The sequence below is a fragment of the Mastigoproctus giganteus genome, chromosome 12 (genome assembly GCF_048544385.1).
Source record: "Mastigoproctus giganteus isolate SK-2022 chromosome 12, ASM4854438v1, whole genome shotgun sequence".
NCBI lineage: Eukaryota > Metazoa > Arthropoda > Arachnida > Uropygi > Thelyphonidae > Mastigoproctus > Mastigoproctus giganteus.
Window position 1 is genome coordinate 47,888,306 of NC_143586.1, and position 9,180 is coordinate 47,897,485.

Below are 9,180 nucleotides of genomic sequence, written 5' to 3' on the forward strand. Positions count from 1 at the left end.
CCCTAAATATTTTACCTGGGAAACAAGAGGAATTTGTTTACTGTTTACTAATAATCGAGGTGGTCTGTTGTAGTCTAATTTTCCTTTTAATAACATCATGACAGTTTTAGAAGATGAAATTTTTAGTTTATTTAATGTAGCCCAATCAGTCAAATCCTGAACAATAACCTCCATTCTACTTTCTAATACTGCTCTAGATCTTCCTGTCACGCACAAAACCAAATCATCAGCATAAGCCACCTTATAACAATTAGGGACTGTTCTACTTAACCACTGGTTTAAGACCAGATTCCATAAAATAGGACCCAACACAGATCCTTGTGGACAACCGCGATCAATAATTCTATTAAAAGTTAAATGTTGGGACCTTATAATAATCTGTCTATCCATTAAATAACTTTTAATAATTTGGTATAACAAATTGGGACAATTTAATTCTCTTAATGAAAAAAGCACACTTTGATACCATACAGTATCAAATGCTCCTTCAAAATCTATGAATAATGCTAACACATATTTCTCACCAGAATTTACACTAAAATTAATCAAATCGCGTAGGGCATCTTCTGTTGAACTATTTCTCTTAAAACCATATTGATATTTAAAATGAAGATTTTGTTCGTTGAACAAAATCTTCATTTTAAATATCAAGATTATGTGGACATGTGTGGACATGTGTTTATGTAAGGGGCGGCTCCTAGAACGTCAGTTCAACTCCGCCTCGTATCTCTGTGAAGAACAGTATCACTACAAATGGGCCAGATGTGTGTGACGTAGGTTTGTGTGTATTATGTGTGTGTTCTGTTGTTATGTTCTGACCGCTTGGCTACCCAGAAGCATCAGTCACCTGGACAGATGATTCTGGGTACTCGTCCACACCACGGGAAGGTGGGCCAGTTCCAGTAGATGGGACACCTATGGTCTCAGAGTATGAGACAAAAAAAAAAAAAAAAAAAAAGTTAATTTAAAAAAAAAATAATAAAATAAAATAGAATAAAATAATAAAAAATAAAAATAAATAAAACTTAAATAAATAAAATAAAAAATAAAATTTTATTATTTTTTTTTTTATTTTTTTTTTTTTTATTTTTATTATTATTTTCTTTTCTCCTTCTCTGGGGCCCACTCCAGAGGGAGTAAAAAAAAAAAAAAAAAAACCCGAAAGGAAGAGAAAGAAATGAATGAAATAATTAACTAAGATAACAAAATAATAATATTAATAAAAAAAAGGAAATAAATAAATAGAAAAAAAAAAAAAAATATATATATATACTAAGTATATATATATTGGTTTTTAGCATATATACGCTAACATGCATACGTATATATATCAAAAGTGAAAAGGGAAAAACCAAGGGGGGGGGAGAGAGAGAGAGAGAGAGATCAAGAAAAGGGTAGATCTTCCAGTTGTGCAGCCAGTAAGAACGGCAGCGTAAAAACACTTCGGTGCCTCCAGCCAGATGGATCTTATCAAGCTCGTATCACTGGAATCATACTTTTCCTTAGTTCAAATACTTCTTTAGCAAATACCTGGAGCATCTGAAACTTACTAGAGTCTCTTAAAAATATAGCTTCTTCTCCTGGAGCTATACTCTCAAGAATTTCACGTATCGCTGTCCTGCAATTGTCATATATTCGACAATCATATAGTATGTGCCGCCAGCCTTCCCTGGCCCCGCAAAAACAAAGGTCCGTGTCACTTAGTCCCAATGCATATAATTTCTCATTCATTGACCCGTGCCCTGTTAACAAAAATGACGACTGTAAACTGGGTGTAAACCAATTGCGAACCTTTTTATCATTCAGAAAAGTCACGTTCGGGATAAACAAGTTGGTCACTCTTCCAGTAGTTATGGTATCCCATCTTGTCTGCCATAAATTGATTATTTCATTCATACATCTTTTCTTTTCGCCTCTGCAGTCAGAGCGAATATTTATCTCTATACCAAAAAGTTCTGTAGGAATTTCCCTCTTAATACGGTAGCAAAAACCACGATACAGCAAATGTAGATCCAAGGGTAGCGCTCCGGCCAACACCTGCAGCGCGGCAGTGGACACCGTTCTGCACACTCTTAGAATACCAAGAAGCATGATGCGTTGTATGGAATTTAGTTTAGCCCGAAACGTAGCTATTTTAACTCTATGGAACCAGGCTCCTGCAGCGTACGTAGTTATAGGAAGGAATACACTCTTGTAATACAGAAACAGTGTTTTGTGTGATAGGCCCCAGTCAGACTTTGAAATTCTAATGATAGCACCAGAAAATTTCCTGATTTTATTATTTAAATATAATAAGTGCTGGTGAAATGATAACTTACTGTCCACAATAATTCCCAGGTATTTGGTATCAAGGACCATAGGTAACTGTACACCATTCAACTTGATCTGAGGAGGTCGATTTATATCTAAAGCTGTTTTAAATAACATCATTTTAGTTTTATAAGGACTAATAGCAAGCTTAAAGCTTTGAGCCCAAAAATATCAAGATTAGCAACAGCTACCTTGACTGCCGAATTCTCCAGATCTGAATCCAATTGAGAATGTTTGGAATATATTGGAACGGACAGTTCGGCTCGCCGTTTTCTACCGACCACAATACAGCAGCTGAAAAAATTGCTGTTGGAATAATGGTCAAATCTGGAGCTGTACTGCCTCAGCCACCTAGTGGAATTCATGCCACGACTTGATGATGAGCAATAATTCGGGCAAAAGGGAAGGAGGCGTACTATATAATGAATAAAAGATTTCTAAGTTTTTGGCCAGTGAATGTAGATTAATAGAAGTAATAATAACAGGGAAAGTCTAGTAGATTGGTGCAACAACGCCTTTTTTGCAATGATTAGCCACATTTCCAAGCAGACCATTCATATATTGTCATGACTAATGTTTACACCGATTTTATATTAAGAATTCTTTATTAGTTAGCAAAGATGCCTAATTAACGCAATTCATATTTTTTGGAGATTTTTATATTTAACTTAAAAATTAATTTAAAAATAATTGGGCTCCTAATTTATGGATTTTCTTGAAATTTTATATTTAGGCCTTTTAAAAAAATTGTCGAACATTTCCTAATTTCATTAAATTCGGACCCATAAAAATTCGACAATTATTATTTATTTATTTATTTTTCGTACATATAGATTGCAATCACATAGATTGCAATTGTCGATACAGTGCAATCTTCCTCTAGCACAAAACTGGGTAGCTGTCGTTGCACGAATACCACCAGCTGTTATCAAATGTTCGCCGTTCATGAAAGATGGATGAACTGTAGTAATAAAGCATATGACAAAGTATGCGTGGCTATTTTCAGAAAACGTGCACTTCACTATATGATGTACAACACAGATTGCATTTGACTAAAACAAAATATAAAGCTGCAAAACAAGAAAAGTTAACATGTTAATAATAGTTAAGATGAGGAAATTCAACATAAGACTTCACCGAAAGATTGGTCTGATGTAAATACGATGATGTAATGAGAATATGTGTGTACATATCTGTATTCTTTATTTGTATATTCAACTGCGCCATTTGTTTTTACTAGTAACAATTGTATAAGGTGTTGGATTCTGTCTTTACCATCTTGTAGAATGTAGATGGTTAATTTCAAACGGAATGGATTACTATTGTATTTATTAGTAATAAACAGCAGAAGGGTATTTCCTAAAATTAGTATTGCAAAGTTTGTAAAACATCACTCATCATCACAAAAAATAAAATCAATTGGAAGTTTATCCAATAATCAGCCGACCGGGCTAGCCGGGTGGGTAAAGTGCCTACCTGTCCACCTAAGGTCGCGGGTTCGAAGCCCGCCTCGGGCTTGGATCAAAGTACTGTAAAAACCTTGGGAGGTGCATTATGGCTACAGAAGGAAGCCGATGCGCCAACAACTACAAAAAAAAAAAAAAAAAAATCTAATAATCAACACTCTCTGGCTGACCTCAAACTTCTGCACATCTGTCTTGCAGCCATTCTTTTTTTTTTTTTTTTTTTCAATTTAAATGTATGTCCCTTGTGTGTTGTCTAGATAAAAGTAAGGAGACTAACAGCATTTAGTTTGTCAATCCATTTAAAGTCTTAAACACTTCAATTAGATCTCCTCGCAGATACTAAGTTTCCAGACGCTGCAATTTGCAGCACCAAAGTCTTTCTTGGAGGCGCGTACAATGATATTCAGTGGGTCCAGGTGCATAGTTGGTTTTGGGGCCCCCATTCTTTTATTATAGCTATGTTATACTATTTAAGAAACGCTTTGGGGCACCATTTCTGTATCGGGATCCGGGGCGCCTCGCATGCAGCACATCCCCTCCCCCATTTTCACATTCCTGCTTTCTTGGTATGAGCACCGTTTTGTACCCTGATCAATCTTGTTGCTTTTCTCTACATTCATTATAACCTATCTACAACCTTTCTAGAATAAGCTTCCAAACCTATATGCAAGATTCAAGATGCAACCCAACCATTGCCTTATACAACGAGATAATCACATCTTTGTCCCTACTGTCAAAATCATTATTAAACGAGTTATTGAGATTTGTTCCACCCCTAAATAACCTTCAACTAAGGGGTGCCTATATACATTTGTACATTGCAACCAATAAGAAACTTATAAATCATACACAAAAATAATAGACAAATTCTATATATCATTGACAGAATCCCATGATGTTCCTAGCAGCCTGTCTGCGCTGCGCAGAGAACTTATGTTGGACTGTACAATTCCCCAGTTCTTTTCATTTTCTCAACTACCTTGATTTGGGTGCTAACCAAACGATAAGGTGTTCTGGAAGTACTACTTTCCAAATGCAGTACCCTGCATTTATCAATATTGAACCTCAATTGCCCTCCTTAATTTCTTCTGCTCTCATTGAAGTAGCATCCCCTGATTTCTGTCATTAACCACCCTACCCCGAGACTGTATCATCAGCAAGCCTAGACATTAAATTTGATGTACCTTTATCAATATCATTAATAAATGTTAAAACAGTATGTGGCCCAACACCGAATCCTGTGCCACCCCACTCATTACGTTAATCCATGAAGAACAGCAGACATTAATAAACACTTTCTGTCTCCTGTCAACAACCATCCCTTCATCTATACCATTAAATTTCTCTCTATTTACTGCTGCGGATAACGGAATGGTCATGCGCGATTCCTTCAATTTTTTATAACAGGATCTGTAAACGTCTCATTTCCTTCTCCAAAATGAAAATGATTATATTGTAGTTTAAAGCAAAATCCGGTGTAAAGTGGAAGTAATTATATAGGAACTCCCGAAGTTTAAAGCAAAATCCAGTGCTCCACTAAATTAACTATAGCACCGTTTGTTGAGGCACACTTAGTGGCATAATTCGGGTAGGGCACGTGCCCTGGGTGCCAAATTTGGGAGACGCCTTTTTATGGTTAAAAAATGCAAAAATTCCAAAAGAACAGTTTTCAAGGGGCGCCATTTTTTTATTTGTCCCGGACGCCATCAATCCTAGTTATACCACTAGGCACACATCTAATTATGATTGTAAATCATAACGTATAAAACTAGAAATTCAACCAAACTGTAAACACCTCGCAGGTAGCAGGTGGATATGACTTCCTTCCACACACAGTGTAAAGGGTTCTGGTTCGAATCCCGTCAATGACACGAACAACTTTTATGGGCTTTTTTATTTATTTTTTTATTTTTAATACAATGTGGAGAAGTTAATCTCAGGTGAGGGTTGCCTGCTTTTTAATCCCGGGAACTTGGGTTTTCTGTCTAAAAAAAAGCCAATTCAACCATTTATATATATAATTTATAAACATAATATGCTGACGCCTTATAGCCTTAGTTGCTTTGGCTCTTAGCGCGCGCGCACACACACACAACATAACCTAACCTAATTTAGCATTTAGCGAGTAATTTTTTTTCATAATTTTGAACTGTAAAGGTATCATAATATTCTTTAGTAATTATATTAGCGCGTGTGTTAAGCGCCAAAGAAACTAAGGCTATGAGGCATCAGTATATCTTGTCTGTAAATTGCATGTGTTCTGTGATCGATTTGCCTGTTTACTGAACGAAAAACTTGAGATTTCGGGAGATAAAAATCATGCATTCCTCCTACCTGAGACCGAATAACTCAGCCACATTGTGGCTGAGTTAGTCGGTCCATGAAATTCCAAAATTACCCCTAAAATTTCTCGCCTCGAGGGGATTCGAACCTAGGATTTTTCCACCCTGTTCTGAAAAGACAGTGATTTTATCACTATGTTACCTGCAAGTGCTATTATGCTAGTAAAAAATACTTTTTTTTTGTTTTGTTTTTCCTGCTTTCTATTTTTTATTATTTATTATTTTTCAGAAGGAAGACGATTTCCATATAAGGTAGTATACGGAAACAGAAAAACATTCTGTGCACTCCGCATTCTGAAAATTGCATATTTCGTGATGCTCAGAACAGTTAGTACTGTCCACGCTAGAATATATGAGCTGGTCTGAAGAGTAATAAGAAGACGGTCTGCTTGTAATCTTGAAAATACATTATTCTTTCGTAGCTAGATCAATTTAATTTCCAGGCCGTCAACTCCTAAACTTATTAACTTTTTTTTTTTTTTTTTTTTTTTTTTTTTTTGTGAGCAGGACGACAAACAGATCAATATTAGCGAGCATATTTTTAATAAAATATATTTATAATTAACAAATACCTTGATTAATCTTATGTGGCATGCATCTATAATTAAATCAATTTACTATCGAAAGATAACAAACGAAGATATATTTCTGAAATAAAAAACGTTTACATCACCAAATGACACAAAAATATAATAAATACAGTATATATACACTGTACATGTATATTGTTTTGAACACGATGAATCTACATTTCTACAGCAGTAGAAATTCAACAGGACATAGATCTACATTTCATCTACATGGATCAACATTACAGACAAAAATCATCAGCGATTGCTAATTTCTTCAATGCTCAACTTCATTGAAGAAAATCCCATATTTCAGGATCATCCTTGTTGATCCTGACTACTAATAGATGGACCGCATTACGAGATTTCAACCATCAAGTGTGTTGCCCCCAAAACTTGGCATACCAGCTGACATGTCTTATCTGGATATCCTTCACAACTATAATATCACTTCACCTCAACTTATAAATGCCATCAACTCATTGGCTCCCACCGCCTCACGGGCTTCGGGTCTTCGTTGGACAACAAAACAAAATCTGTTACTCATTAAAGATTCCGAAATAATCAAGAAATACATCAGAACAAATATCTATCCATCTTTAATGTACTCGTCGGAATTCTGGACCTCAGCCACCCAAACGACTAAAACGCCTCTCGTTGAATCTGAATATTGGCTATTGAAATGGGCCAATTGGAAATCCAATCTGTTCTCCCAAGTCAACAATCTTGATGCTAATCTTAACAACTTCGCATGTGATAAAAGATATAGAAATAAGGTGCTTTCCATGCAATGACATCAGTTAGACTGATCTCTCTCTCCAAAATAAATTTATTTATATTTAGCAAATGTACTTCTTGATTGTTAAAACACTAGCATAGAACATAATGATCCGGGTATAGGCTCTGTCACTTTTCCATATTCAGGTATTCTTTGTATTCAAGGTCGCAGCAAACCATGAAGTAATAATTTCTGCGCTTGGGATGAACCTTACATTTTGTGATTCCCGGTTCTCACCTTATTTAAGAAAAATGCGGCCCCTTAAAAGTTACGCAGGGAGAAATTGCCTCATAATCATCGCATTCTATTTGTGAAGTAATGATACAATAATATATTTTATGATTGGTTATTGGTTTCCGCTCAAAGGAGCCGGACAGGATTTAGAATATAAGGCCAGGAATGAGAATGTATTCCCTGCCTCATTTTCTCTGAATTGTGTCTGAAATTCTTCCGCTGGGTGATTTTAAAAATATTTCTGTTTTCCATGTCTTGGAATTATTCCCCGGGAACCGTTTCGTGTAATATGGGACTAAATATGGATGAAATGTATGTGACAAAATGGGACCTTTAAACAAATATTTCTTACAATTCCTTTTGCATGTGGTTTTTGGGAGAATTTTTATTTTTTAAAAAGTAAACCTGGTGGTGTGTAATAGGATTATTTCAACGTTGTACCTTGAATATATTTTCTCTGGGTGGTATTTCTTTTAAGGCTTAATCAATTTTACTGACATAAAATCACTCCCTTTGAATTCATAAATAAGTGTATCGAATAGTGTTAGTAGTAGTAGTAGTGGCATGTGATGCAAGTGTATGAGCTTATGCAGCATCAGCCAAAAAAAAAAAAAAAAAAAAATCACACCATTCCCTCCAAATGCCTGTCCAGTTCCTCCTTAAATTTATTCAACCTATCAACTTCCACAACGACAGATGGAAGTTTGTTCCAGCAATTAACCACCCGCTGGCTAAAGGCAAATTTCCGCACATCTATTCTACATCTGTCCTTTCTTAATTTGAACTTATATCCCCGTAGGTTCGTATTCTGAACAAGTGGGAGGATCCCATCAGAATTCAGCGTGCTCAACCCATTCAAGGCCTTATAGACCTCAACCAGATCACCGCGCAGGTGCCTAGTCTCCAGCCACTGCAATTTGCAGAACTTAAGCCTCTCTTGGTAAGAGAATCCCTTCATTCCCCTCACCAATCGTGTTGCTCTTCTCTGTACACGCTCAAGCAAATCTACATCCTTCCTAAAATGAGGCCTCCAGACCTGTACGCAGTACTCAAGGCGTGGCCTGACCATTGCCTTATACAGAGGGACAATCACCTCCTTTTCCCTGCTAGCAAAATTCCTATATATCATTGACAAAACCCCATGACCCGCCCTAGCAGCCTGTCTGCACTGCTCAGAAAACTTCATATCTGACTGCACAATTACTCCCAGGTCTTTTTCATTTTCTACCACCTTAAGTGTAGTACCACACAGTTGGTACGTTTCTCTGGGGTTACTTCTACCCATATGCAGTACTTTGCATTTGTCAAGGTTGAACTTCAGTTGCCACTTCTTAGCCCATCTGCCCAATTTATCTAGATCCTGTTGCAGTAGCACACTGCCATTACTGTCATTAACAACCCTGCCAACCTTTGTGTCATCTGCAAACTTCGACATTAAGCCTGATATACCTTCATCAATATCATTGATAAATACACAAAAC